The sequence below is a fragment of the Pseudophryne corroboree genome, chromosome 5 (assembly GCF_028390025.1).
Source record: "Pseudophryne corroboree isolate aPseCor3 chromosome 5, aPseCor3.hap2, whole genome shotgun sequence".
Lineage (NCBI taxonomy): Eukaryota > Metazoa > Chordata > Amphibia > Anura > Myobatrachidae > Pseudophryne > Pseudophryne corroboree.
In genome coordinates, this window is record NC_086448.1 from 80,849,469 (window position 1) to 80,861,528 (window position 12,060).

The following is a 12,060-nucleotide window of genomic DNA, read 5'->3' on the forward strand; positions in this document are numbered from 1 at the left end:
ACTACAGCCACTTTGCCTGCGACTCAGAATCAGGCCCACAACGGCCAATAAAAGGGAAACAGAATATGGTCTAGACTACATAAAGTAGTTTATATTCCAGCTATTCAGATTATGCCTTATCTGTGGGATTACTCACAATCGCCCCTGAAAGGGTGCAAATATGTAGTAACTCATAGGAATCAGTTATTTGCTTTCATTAGTCTAACTTGCACTGGGACAATAACTGGTAACTATGGATTGGTTGCTAAGGGTTACTGCATACTCGCACTGTGTTGCTGTACTCATTCCCTGGAACATCTGTGCCTGCCAAACTACTTCACTAAGAGAATCGTTCCTCCCAAACATAACAATTTTTATTATGGGTGGAGATATTTAGGATATATTTATGTTGTGGGGTTACCCTTATCTAGAGGTCCCCTGAACTGACCAGCTCTACATCCCACTCGCCTACTGAGGCAGACCATTATCAAACACACTAAACGCTAAATGAGATGGCGCTGATTAGTTTGAATCTGTAATCTTAGTCTCTGAACCTGTATATGAAGTGGTATGATGCAACGGCAGTGGCTTTTTCCATGACAAGTTCCGTTCTGCTCCATATACAAACTCAGTGTTGCGACTAAAACGCATTTTCAGCAAATCAGATCCTAGCAGAGTCTCGTGGGACCTGGGGAGCCAAGATGTGCAACTGCAGCAAGGATGTAAAAGGACTCATTTTTGGCAAAAATAGATGCCAGTAACGGAATTGCACGGGACCTGGCAGGTCACTTGCACCAGGCGTCTGTGTGAGGACTGATCTGTACATCTGTTACAGTATCTCACAATCTTTAACCCACTGATTTATTACACAAGCATACAGGGGCAGGAGCGAACAGGATTTGGGTTAATGCGCAATAATTTGGGGCATAGCAACAAGTTTTTCTTTTTATTTTGCACATAAAAATCCTTATGACTACAGAGGTGGAACAAGGGTAAAAAAGGATGCTTTCATGTAGACTCTAGGGAGGCCAATCCCGGGCCCTTTTTTCAATCCTGGGCATCGGGATTGAAAATGGTCAATCCCGGGATTCCCGGGATTGGGTTGAAGATTTAAAAATTAAAATCTTTAGTGATTTTCCCCCTGCTCTGGACTCGCCCAGCCCACACAAATACTCGCCATCCTAAACAGGAGGGTGGGAGGGTTCATTGGCTGCAGGCTGCGCACGGCGATGTGCGGCGCGGGTGGCTGGCATCAGACTGCGCAGCGTGACCGCTGACATCATGTCATGCTTCGCGGTATGCACAGCTGGGGGCCGGGGGACCTGGGAGGAGGGAGCCGGGCAGCGCCTGAGCCTGCTGAACAGGTCCGGCACTGAAAAAAAAACAGCTGACTGGTTAATCCCGAAATCCCCTGGATTGCAAGTTCCAATCCCGGGATTGAATCCCCCGACAATTTTTGGCCTAAATACCGGGATCCCGCCGATCCTGATCCTGGGATTGGCCACCATAATGTAGACGCAGTTCAGTAATGATGTGTTCATGCAAATACGGCCCATGCAGACCAGCAGCTATGCGTATTACGCCTGTCAGACGAGGTATCTTTTGTAGAAGTATGCAGATCAGCACCCTGACCGCTTGGAGAATTAGGTCCAAACAATTGATTGTCTTTGCTGCCTTGACAAAAGGAGAAAATTCCAGAAATTCTCCAACAGAATTCAAATGCATGACCATTCTGGTGCACGTTCCCCCGATTGAATAGTCAGTACCACTTCTTCTAAATAAATAGTTTACTGAAGATTCATAGTATGGCATCAATACAGACTTGTCTTAGTCATCTGGTACAGCATGTGATAGGCTACATAAACCTTGTTACGCGTTTCACAGGAGTGCTGCCCGCTTCTTCAGACAGTTTATGCTTATTTTTTTCTGATGATCCTATTAGAACAAACACACTTTTTATTCTTGCAGAGTGCCAGTATCTAGCTTGTTCCATGCTGGGGATTTTTAGAAAGATCATCAGAAAAAAATAGGCATAAACTGTCTGAAGAAGCGGGCAGCAGTCCCGTGAAACGCGTAACAAAGTTAATGCAGCTCATCACATGCTGGACCAGAGGACCAGGACACGTTTGTATTGTGCCAGAGTTCCGCCATAAGCCACCCAGACCTCCCACTTGTCTAGAAATAGTTCCATATGGCCTCAGACACTCCATGTACTCCCAAACTCCCCAACCTGCTGGACCACTCTGTAATGGGTATCGGGTAGGGATGGGGGGGGGGGGGGGGGGGGGGGGCATACCACACACCCTGCATTAAGGTGACCAATCCCTGGCCATTTTTTCATTCCCAGGGATTGGGAGTGAAAAATATTGGTTTGGTTTGTTTCCTGTGTCCCCACACCGCCCCGCACACATAACTCTGGGAGGATGGGTGGGTGACTTCGTTCGGTGAGGTGCGGGTGGCTGGCTGCACACCGTGACCTCAGACTTCATTTCACACTGTGCAGGGGTAGCCGGGGGGGAGGGAACCAGCCAGCGTCTGAGCCTCCTTAGGACGCTCAACGCTACCCGGCATTAAAAAAGACAAAGGACCGACTGATCCCAAAATCCCCGGTATTGGAACTTACAATCCCGGGATTGAATCCCGGACAATTTTTGGCCTAAATCCCGGGATCCTCCCGATCCCAGGATTGGCCACCCTACCTTGCACCCATGCACTATACTTACCTCTGTGATCACCTCAGAAATCACCACAAAAATTGCGTCTGTGCCATTTTCTTGGAGATTTGTGCATGCACAGCGGACTCTTGACACAGACCAATGCATCAGCGATGGAGGGGATGCATGGAGACTGCACACATGCCAGCATGCTCCTCAGACCACACCACATGTCTATGAGACCTCCCCACATACTGTACTCCAACATAGCCTCACTTGTCCTGAAAGATACCCTTTTTTTTTTTTGTTAACATGACATTTTTATTTTTATTGAACATGAGCAAAACAATTACAGAGTACAAAAATAAGAAAATTAAGGGAAAAACACGGAGGGGGCAACAAGGGGAGGAAGGGAAAAACAGGGGGACAGGTTATCCACAGACATTATTCACACAACAAAAATAAAAAACAGATTTAGACATCGGGGTCATCAAGAGGGATTTCCGTCAAAGGGAAGGGAAGAGGTTAGTCCTGTGACATAGGGCAGCCCGGGCGTGCACCCTTACCATCTGAGACGTACAGGTGCCATGGAAGCCATTTCATGAGGGGAGAAGAGGGAGCAGTAGAGTATGGAACATCTCTTGTCTCCATTTCAAAATGGAACTGGGTTTTGGATGTAACTTTCTGAGATGGGGGAGGGGAGGAGGACTTCCAGTGCTGTGCAATGGTGGCCCTAGCTGATAATAGTATATGGCCTAAAACATAGCAAACAGATTTAGGGACACTGGGGGGTACCAATGCAAAAGAGCTAGAGAAGGGTCTGGAGTCAAGCGGATGTCTAAAACATCATAAATAAGGGAAAACACATCTGTCCAGAAGGGCTGTATAACTGGGCAATCCCAGAAAATATGGAGGATGCAGGAAACATTTTGTGCAATTTGGTGGGAGTCAGATATAACCTACTGTATTAAGCAGTTTGACGTGCATCTCCGTGTGGTTAGTGCATTTGGAGAGGGAGAAGGAGGAGAGATGAATGGTCTGCCATTGTTTCATGGTAAATGTCCGATGGAGATCCCTTTCCCAGGTAAGGTGGACAGAGGACTTTTCAGTTAAATCAGGGGGAGATAATAAATGGTACCAGTATGATATGGCACCTTGGAAGGAAGGGTTGGACAATCTACTCAGTATATTATCCGAGGGTAGGCCCAATAATGCAGTATCTTTAGTTAGGTTCTGATAGATACCTACTGATTTCCCAAACACCCCACATGCCCCTCAGACCTCCCTACATGCCCCTTAGACCTCCCCACATGCCTTTGACAGTGTAACTCATAGGGCCAGATTAAAATTTTCTATCCCCCCTCCCGCCCGCTATCGTGCCTGCCGGCTGTACTCTAATGTTATTGCCGACAGGCGCAACAACTTCCTTTTAGTTCGCTACCCCCGGAGGTAGCAAGCTGAAATGCGTGTGAAGAGACACGTTTGGGCGCCCACACGGTTCTATTCACGATCGATATTACTTTAGTCGGGTTTAGGTGCTTGACGCGCCTAAACCAGGCTGTAATGAGTGCAATCAGCGCGATAATGGGGCACATTTGCATATCGCCCCTTTATCTCCCGTCACTATAGACGGGAGATAGCGGGTGCGATATCATTTGAATCTGGCCCATTGTGTCCAGTTGCCGGATCATGGGGGTAATTCCAAGTTGATCGCAGCAGGATTTTTGTTAGCAGTTGGAATAAACCATGTGCACTGCAGGGGGGGGCAGATATAACATGTGCAGAGAGAGTTAGATTTGGGTGGGTTATTTTGTTTCTGTGCAGGGTATATACTGGCTGCTTTATTTTTACACTGCAATTTAGATTGCAGATTGAACACACCACACCCAAATCTAACTCTCTCTGCACATGTTATATCTGCCTCTCCTGCAGTGCACATGGTTTTGCCCAACTGCTAACAAAAATCCTGCTGCGATCAACTCAGAATTACCCCCCATGTTCCACATTCAGATTTACCAGCACAGCAATAATCGGTTGCGATGTACAGTACTATACATTTCTTGCTACTTGTTATATAGACTTTGCAGAGGTTGAAAACAGTATATGGGAAGGATCTCCTGTGTGACTGCACAAATGATATTCACTGTTCTGCAAGCTTATGCTATATCTCCCAAGCTTCCTCTCTCCTCTGTATGTGACAGTACAATATAAATATGAATACTAAGATGCAGGGAAATGTTCATGCAGTCCTCTCATCCATACGGGATGACGTTACGTTCCCGACAGTCGGGATAACAGCGGTCGAAACACCAATGGCGGAATCCCGACAGCAGTCAAAGTGGCGGCGGTCGAAATCCCGATCACCACCCGGTATTCGCACTAGGGTGGTGGTCCACGTCACCACCTGAGGGGGAATATAATAGCGTGGTGAGCGCAGCGAGTTCACCAGGGTACAAGCTGTGACTGTCAGGATTTTGACTGTCGGGATTCCGGCGTCGGTATTTTGACCGCTGAGATTCCGACTGTCGGGAAATCATACTGAATCCATCCGTACATTAGGGTCCTGACTCCTGTGTCTCCCAGTCCTGGCGGAGCTTCAACCTTCCACCGTTCAGCTTTCTGCTTCCAATCTGCATGGAAACAGTTGACGGATCTGCAGGCCACATTTCCATTCTGTTCTCCAGAATCTATCTTTGATACCGTGTTATAGTGTTTCCTAGCACTATATAGCACAGTAATGCAGTGATTTGCAACCTTTTTCGACTTGCGGCACACCTAACAAGACTTTAAAATTGCCAAGGCACGCTAGCCGTCTCCCATGGTGGTGGGGGGGGGGATGGGACATGCATTGGCCCCCACAGTTATCAAACACATTGGCCCCCACAGTTATCAAACACATTGGACCCCACAGTTATCAAACACATTGGACCCCACAGTTATCAAACACATTGGCCCCCACGGTATAAAACACATTGGCCCCCACTGTAATTCCACACTGCTCCCCCCCCCCCCACACACACACATACAGTAATTCCACACTGCCTCCCCCCTTATTATTCCACACTGTCTCCTCCCCTGTAATTGTACACACTGCCCTCACAATAATGCCAACCTGCATTCCTGTTTATTCCGGGCAGAATGAGCAGACAGCAGAGCAGTCCGCAGGCAGCCGCTCACACTAGCAGGCGGAATGTGTCGTGGCTTGCATGACCCATGTGTCACAGCACGTCACCTTAGGTCACGGGACGGGCAGCGGAAGAGCTGAATACACTGGCCAAGCCCGAGGGCAGATGGACCCAACTATCTCTGACAGGCGGAGGGCGGCATCGGAGCACTATCTAGGACATCTCTGGTGGACGGCAGGCTGCGGCACACCTGACAGCGGTTGAAAAACGCTGCAGTAATGTGTAGTAGTGGCAGGGAGCTGCATCAGAACTAATGGGGACATTTACTAAGCAGTGATAAGAGCGGAGAAGTGAGCCAGTGGAGAAGTTGCCCATGGCAACCAATCAGCACTGAAGTAACATCTATAATTTGCATACTATAAAATGATACAGAGCTTCTGATTGGTTGATGGGGCAACTTCTCCACTGGCTCACTTCTCCGCTGTTATCACTGCTTAGTAAATGTCCCCCAAAATCCTACAGACCTGCTCACATTCATTACCATGCTGGGAATGAGTGGCGTGCTGCGTCTCTATACCGTCTGGAAAGCTCTAAAATGACAGTACCAGCTCGGTGATTGAACCTAAAAGGAAAAATGCAGTGGCGTTATTAGGGGTGGGCTTGTAACTGGGGGTGGGTGGGGTGTTAGTGTTGAGTTGTTAGAAAGCAAAAATACCAATGACCCAGAGCTACAATATGATCTATAGTAGGGTAAATATATTACCAGCTCTTCTTGCTGAATATAGACTGTACTTGCTGGCACCTGGCTTGCATTGTGTTGCAGTAGTGATAAAGACCAGCGTTATATTCTAGGTCTTATGTCTCATACATTTCCGCACACACACCGCTCTCCGCTGATTGTACGCAGAAGCTGATATATGTGATTCTGTAGGTGCTTATAATGGCTTAACGTACAAGCTGAATGATCCCATATCTACAATCTGTATCCTCAGTGGTATTATACTGTTATTTTCTCAGATCAGTGACCGTGCAGTCTGTCTAATCCTAGTAAACGTGTATGCAAATGAATAGCAATAAGAAAAAAAGATCGATTTTTTTGTGAAACTTATTCTCTCTCAGTAAGATTCTGATTGCGAGGTGGATGAGATGCCGACGTTTGCGCATTTGACTGATGTTTTTTCTACAGCGCGTGTGTCAGAGTCGCACTGCACGTGTGTCGAGTTGGCCTTGTGATGTCAATCGTAGTGTGGATGACTGAATGAGAGACAATGACTGTTTGTGGTAATGCGGGGGGGGGGGCAGACACGTTGCAACTGTTTCGGGGGCGTGTCAAAACCAGCAACTGCGTCCTCGTACAAAGTGCATCTGGCCCCAGCATCTTAGAAGCAACAGATATTCTGGGCAACCATAGGGTCCCGTCGTGTGTATGATGGTGCGTCTTGGTGTGCAAGCTGTAGATTTGATAAACCAGCAGTGGGCGTCTCAATACAAATCCTAGCGGATGCGGCACTGCCAGAACCGATGCGTACAAAGATGTACAGATGTAGCCATGCTCTTCCATCCGCATTGTGGCATGGATGATGCGACTTGTGTGCCGGCGTCTATGGGGCATGCAGTAGACTTCAACGGTGCTACCGCCGGATGTGACTACTCGCAGTGCGTATATACCTGTGAGCACGCGTCACAGCAACGATGAGCGTGGCGACATCTGCAGTAGCGCCGGGCATTGCGTCCACCTCTAAGTCGCTGATGGATGTGACAATTAATTAGTAAGGTGTTAGACTGTACTCCTTGTCAGCCATGTCTTTATGGGGGAAATGTAGCAACCTACTAAAAAGAGTGGGGAAGTTGCCTATAGCAACCAGTGAGCTTCTAGCCAGCAAGTGTATTACTGATGTAGTACATCCACATTGGGCAGACAGACTTGTTCATTCCGGAATGTAATGAAAACGGTTTTCTGGATACAATTGTGTTCAACATAAAGAACAATGGGGGTCATTCTGAGTTGATCGCTCGCTGCTGTGTTTAGCAGCCGTGCAAACGCTATGGCGCCACCCACTGGGAGTGTATTTTAGCTTAGTAGAAGTGCGAACGAAAGGATCGCAGAGCGGCTACAAAGTTTTTTTGTGCAGTTTCAGAGTAGCTTCAGACCTACTCAGCGCTTGCGATCACTTCAGACTATTCAGTTCCTGTTTTGACGTCACAAACCTGCCCTGCGTTCGCCCAGCCACGCCTGCGTTTTTACGAACACTCCCTGAAAACGGTCAGTTGACACCCAGAAACACCCTCTTCCTGTCAATCACTCTGCGACCAGCAGTGCAACTGAAATGCTTCGCTAGACCTTGTGTGAAACTACATAGTTCGTTGCAATAGTACGACGCGTGAGTGCATTGCGCCGCATGCGCAGAAGTGCCGTTTTTTTGTCTGATCGCTGCACAGCGAACGAATGAAGCTAGCGATCAACTCGGAATGACCCCCTATAAGCAAAAGGATCAGCTACATACAAGTTGTCTTTGCACGGGAGGGAGTAACAGGGGTGGATGGCCAGTGCCAATGTTACTACAAAAATGTAATAAATTCTATTTAAAAGTAAGACATGGGGGAGATGTATTACGCAGGGAAAGAGTGGCCATGTGGAAAGTTGTCTGTAGCAACCAACCCTCTTTAGCTGACATTTATCAAGTACATTCTATAAAATGATAGGTAGAAGCTGCTTGGTTGCTATGGACAACTTCATAAAATGATAGGTAGAAGCTGCTTGGTTGCTATGGACAACTTCTCCACTCTTTAAAAGGCTTGATACGTCTCCCCCATACAGTATCTGCCAAAGGTCGATACTGGTGACAAAATCTCCTAGTTTTTAGTGATTTATGTGGCAATTCGCCATGTAAACTATCTTTCAAACTAAAACAAAAAATATATATGTTACTGCAAAATCACAAAAGTCATTTGTCTGCATTGGGAAGTGTAGAACAAGTGGGATCTGTTAAGTGGTATTTACAAAATTGCAATGAAAAAATAATCTCACCAGTTTTCAGACCGTCCCGGTAGCTGCAGAGTAAGTGAGATAAGCGGGAATTTAACTGGTAGATGGTTTTAATTCATAATGATCTAGAAAACGGATGAAACAAGTGAAATGTATTATTATTATAATTATTATTATTATTATTATTATTTCTAGTGTAAGCATATCATCCTGCAATATATATTCAGGAAGACCAGTTCAACATAATACAAGACCACACGTTAAATTGTTAGGTAAGGAGGCCAACTTGCTAGAGAAAATCAAAAATGTGTTATTTGTAATAAAACACAAAGTGTAATATCTGTTTTGTACAGTGGGCCTGCCAGGTTCATACACACACAAGGATAAAGATTGTTAAGTGTTCAGTAATACGTTACATAATCACCACCCAGCTTATACATACTGTATAATATATAGTACATTGACAAGCAGACATTCATGGAGAATGTAAAAGTAAAAGGCACTGCAGACCAATCATTGGGCAGGGGGAAACACAGTGTAATTACTGATACAAACCAATGCTAAAGCCGTTTTCTATTATTTGTGCCTATCATTTTTGTAATAAGAGGCTTTTGTCTAAGGTGGGTTATTGACTAACATTGGTACAAACTTCTACAGTGTAGTAACCCACAGCAACCAATCAGCAGTTAACTGTGATCAGTCCAGTGCAAGATAGACTAATGAAAGCAAGTGTCTGGTTGGTTTGGATTACTGCATTGTGCAACTTTGTGGTCGTGTTTTAAATGATCCGGATTGTCTATGGATTGTTCTATAGATCATGGAACTTCTAAATAACAGTTTGAATCTTAAATGTGTTAAAGCTGGATTCTATTTAATGCTAAGGTTGTCACATGGTTGCTTTACCGTATGTAATTAAGAATATGGCTAAAAGACACGATGGAGAAAGCGCCTGTGTGCCCATATTTTCCTTCAAAAATACTTTTAAGCAAGGCGTTCAAGAATGTACAATATGCATTTCCTGTTTAAATACGGAGATATGATGTTATGCCTAATGTAAAAAAATGTTTCAATGTTCACTCATACACCCTGGCGCATAGTTCCTTTGACACAATTAAATCACTGTCTTAAATTGGTCAGTCAGAGGAACGTAACTTTTGCAATAAAGATATTGAAAAAAAAAATCAAAGTGTTTACAAGACTCTTGGATTCCATTTTGAATCAAGCAGTCATGCCCATTTCATGATGGATACGAGAGACGAATGAGTGAATTCATTTTCATTCATGATGGAGATCATAAATATTTTTATTTTAACATTGGCATTTTACCATCCATTTTTTTTTCCAATTTTTATTTTCAATTTTTATCAACTTTGCTTTTATTAATGGCGGTTAACACACAAGTAAAAAGAAGACATTGGTGTGCGATGCTGGTGATGTGCCACCGGATCAGCATGGAACGGTTGTGGCACACTGTGACCGCAACATCGCGCATAATATCTCGCACCCCCATAAGGCAGTGCAGTAATTGGGTGGTGGATGATACATAGGCAGTCAATAGGTCGACAGGGTCAAAAGGTCGACATGTAAAAGGTAGACTGCAAGAGGTTGACATGACAGTGGTCGACACACATGGTCAGCACATGATTTTTTTCCCATGTTTTTACAACTTTTGCTGAACTTACTATCTATATCAAACTATTACCTTTAGTAGCCTTGTGGTGAGCAAAGCGAGCCTACGACGGGACGCGTTTCTACTAATTTGGGTCCATATATGGTAAACATACAAAGTAACACCCAAAAAAAAAACTTGGGTCAAACTTTTTTTGTCGACCATTTTCATGACAACCTTTTGACCATTACTTTTTTGTACCTGTCGATCTCTTGTCTGTAGACCTTTTGACTGTCTGTTAATCCGCACCCCTGTAATTACCCATGATGCATGCTGCTGCACATCCCAATCATGGATAATTGAGTTTATTCCTTTATATCAAACTAATACCACTTTTAAGGCGTACCTGTAACTTACACACAGCTGAGGCCCCTATTTTGTTGGCTATTCCAATATTAATGAGGATGTTACGCATTAATAAACTAGGAGCTAGTGACATGGTGGATGTAACTACATAGGTTGCATTCATACCGCCCATAAAATGGCAGCCCCCTCTGTGTGCAGGTGACAGGAGCTTTTTAGAGTTTATTTAAAGAAGATCTGTCATCTCTGTGGCATGTCATCTGTGTAAAGATATATAAATCCCTGTAGGAGAAAAATAATATTTCTCTGACGTCCTAGTGGATGCTGGGGACTCCGTAAGGACCATGGGGAATAGATGGCTCCGCAGGAGACTGGGCACATCTAAAGAAAGCTTTAGGACTATCTGGTGTGCACTGGCTCCTCCCCCTATGACCCTCCTCCAAGCCTCAGTTAGATTTCTGTGCCCGGCTGAGCTGGATGCACACTAGGGGCTCTCCTGAGCTCCTAGGAAGAAAGTATATGTTAGGTTTTTTATTTTCAGTGAGACCTGCTGGCAACAGGCTCACTGCACCGAGGGACTAAGGGGAGAAGAAGCGAACCTACCTAAGTGGTGGTAGCTTGGGCTTCTTAGGCTACTGGACACCATTAGCTCCAGAGGGATCGAACACAGGACCCGACCTCGTCGTCCGTTCCCGGAGCCGCGCCGCCGTCCCCCTTACAGAGCCAGAAGCAAGAAGGTGGTCCGGAAAATCGGCGGCTGAAGACTTCTGTCTTCTCCAAGGTAGCGCACAGCACTGCAGCTGTGCGCCATTGCTCCTCATGCACACCACACACTGCGGTCACTGATGGGTGCTGGGGGGGGGGGCGCCCTGAGCAGCAATATTAACACCTTGGCTGGCGAACTGACACCATATATAGCCCCAGGGGCTATATAGGTGTTTATTAACCCCTGCCAGAACTTTTACAATAGCGGGAGAAAGCCCGCCGAAAAAGGGGCGGAGCCATCTCCCTCAGCACACTGGCGCCATTTTCCCTCACAGCTCTGCTGGAGGGATCGCTCCCTGACTCTCCCCTGCAGTCCTGCACTACAGAAAAGGGTTAAAAAGAGAGGGGGGGCACAAATTAGGCGCAGTATATATATATATATATATATATGATGCAGCTATAAGGGAAAACACTCTCTATAGGTGATATCCCTGTAATATATAGCGCTCTGGTGTGTGCTGGCATACTCTCCCTCTGTCTCCCCAAAGGGCTTTGTGGGGTCCTGTCCTCTGTAAGAGCATTCCCTGTGTGTCTGTTGTGTGTCAGTACTGCTGTGTCGACATGTATGATGAGGATAAT

General features: G+C 45.8%; 1 protein-coding gene across 2 annotated transcripts in view; it reads left to right on the forward strand.

Moving 5' to 3' along the window:
- Positions 1–12,060, forward strand: part of PPP1R9A (protein phosphatase 1 regulatory subunit 9A) — a 367,558-nt gene that overhangs the window by 272,754 nt on the left and 82,744 nt on the right. The gene's annotated exons all lie outside the window — the stretch shown is intronic.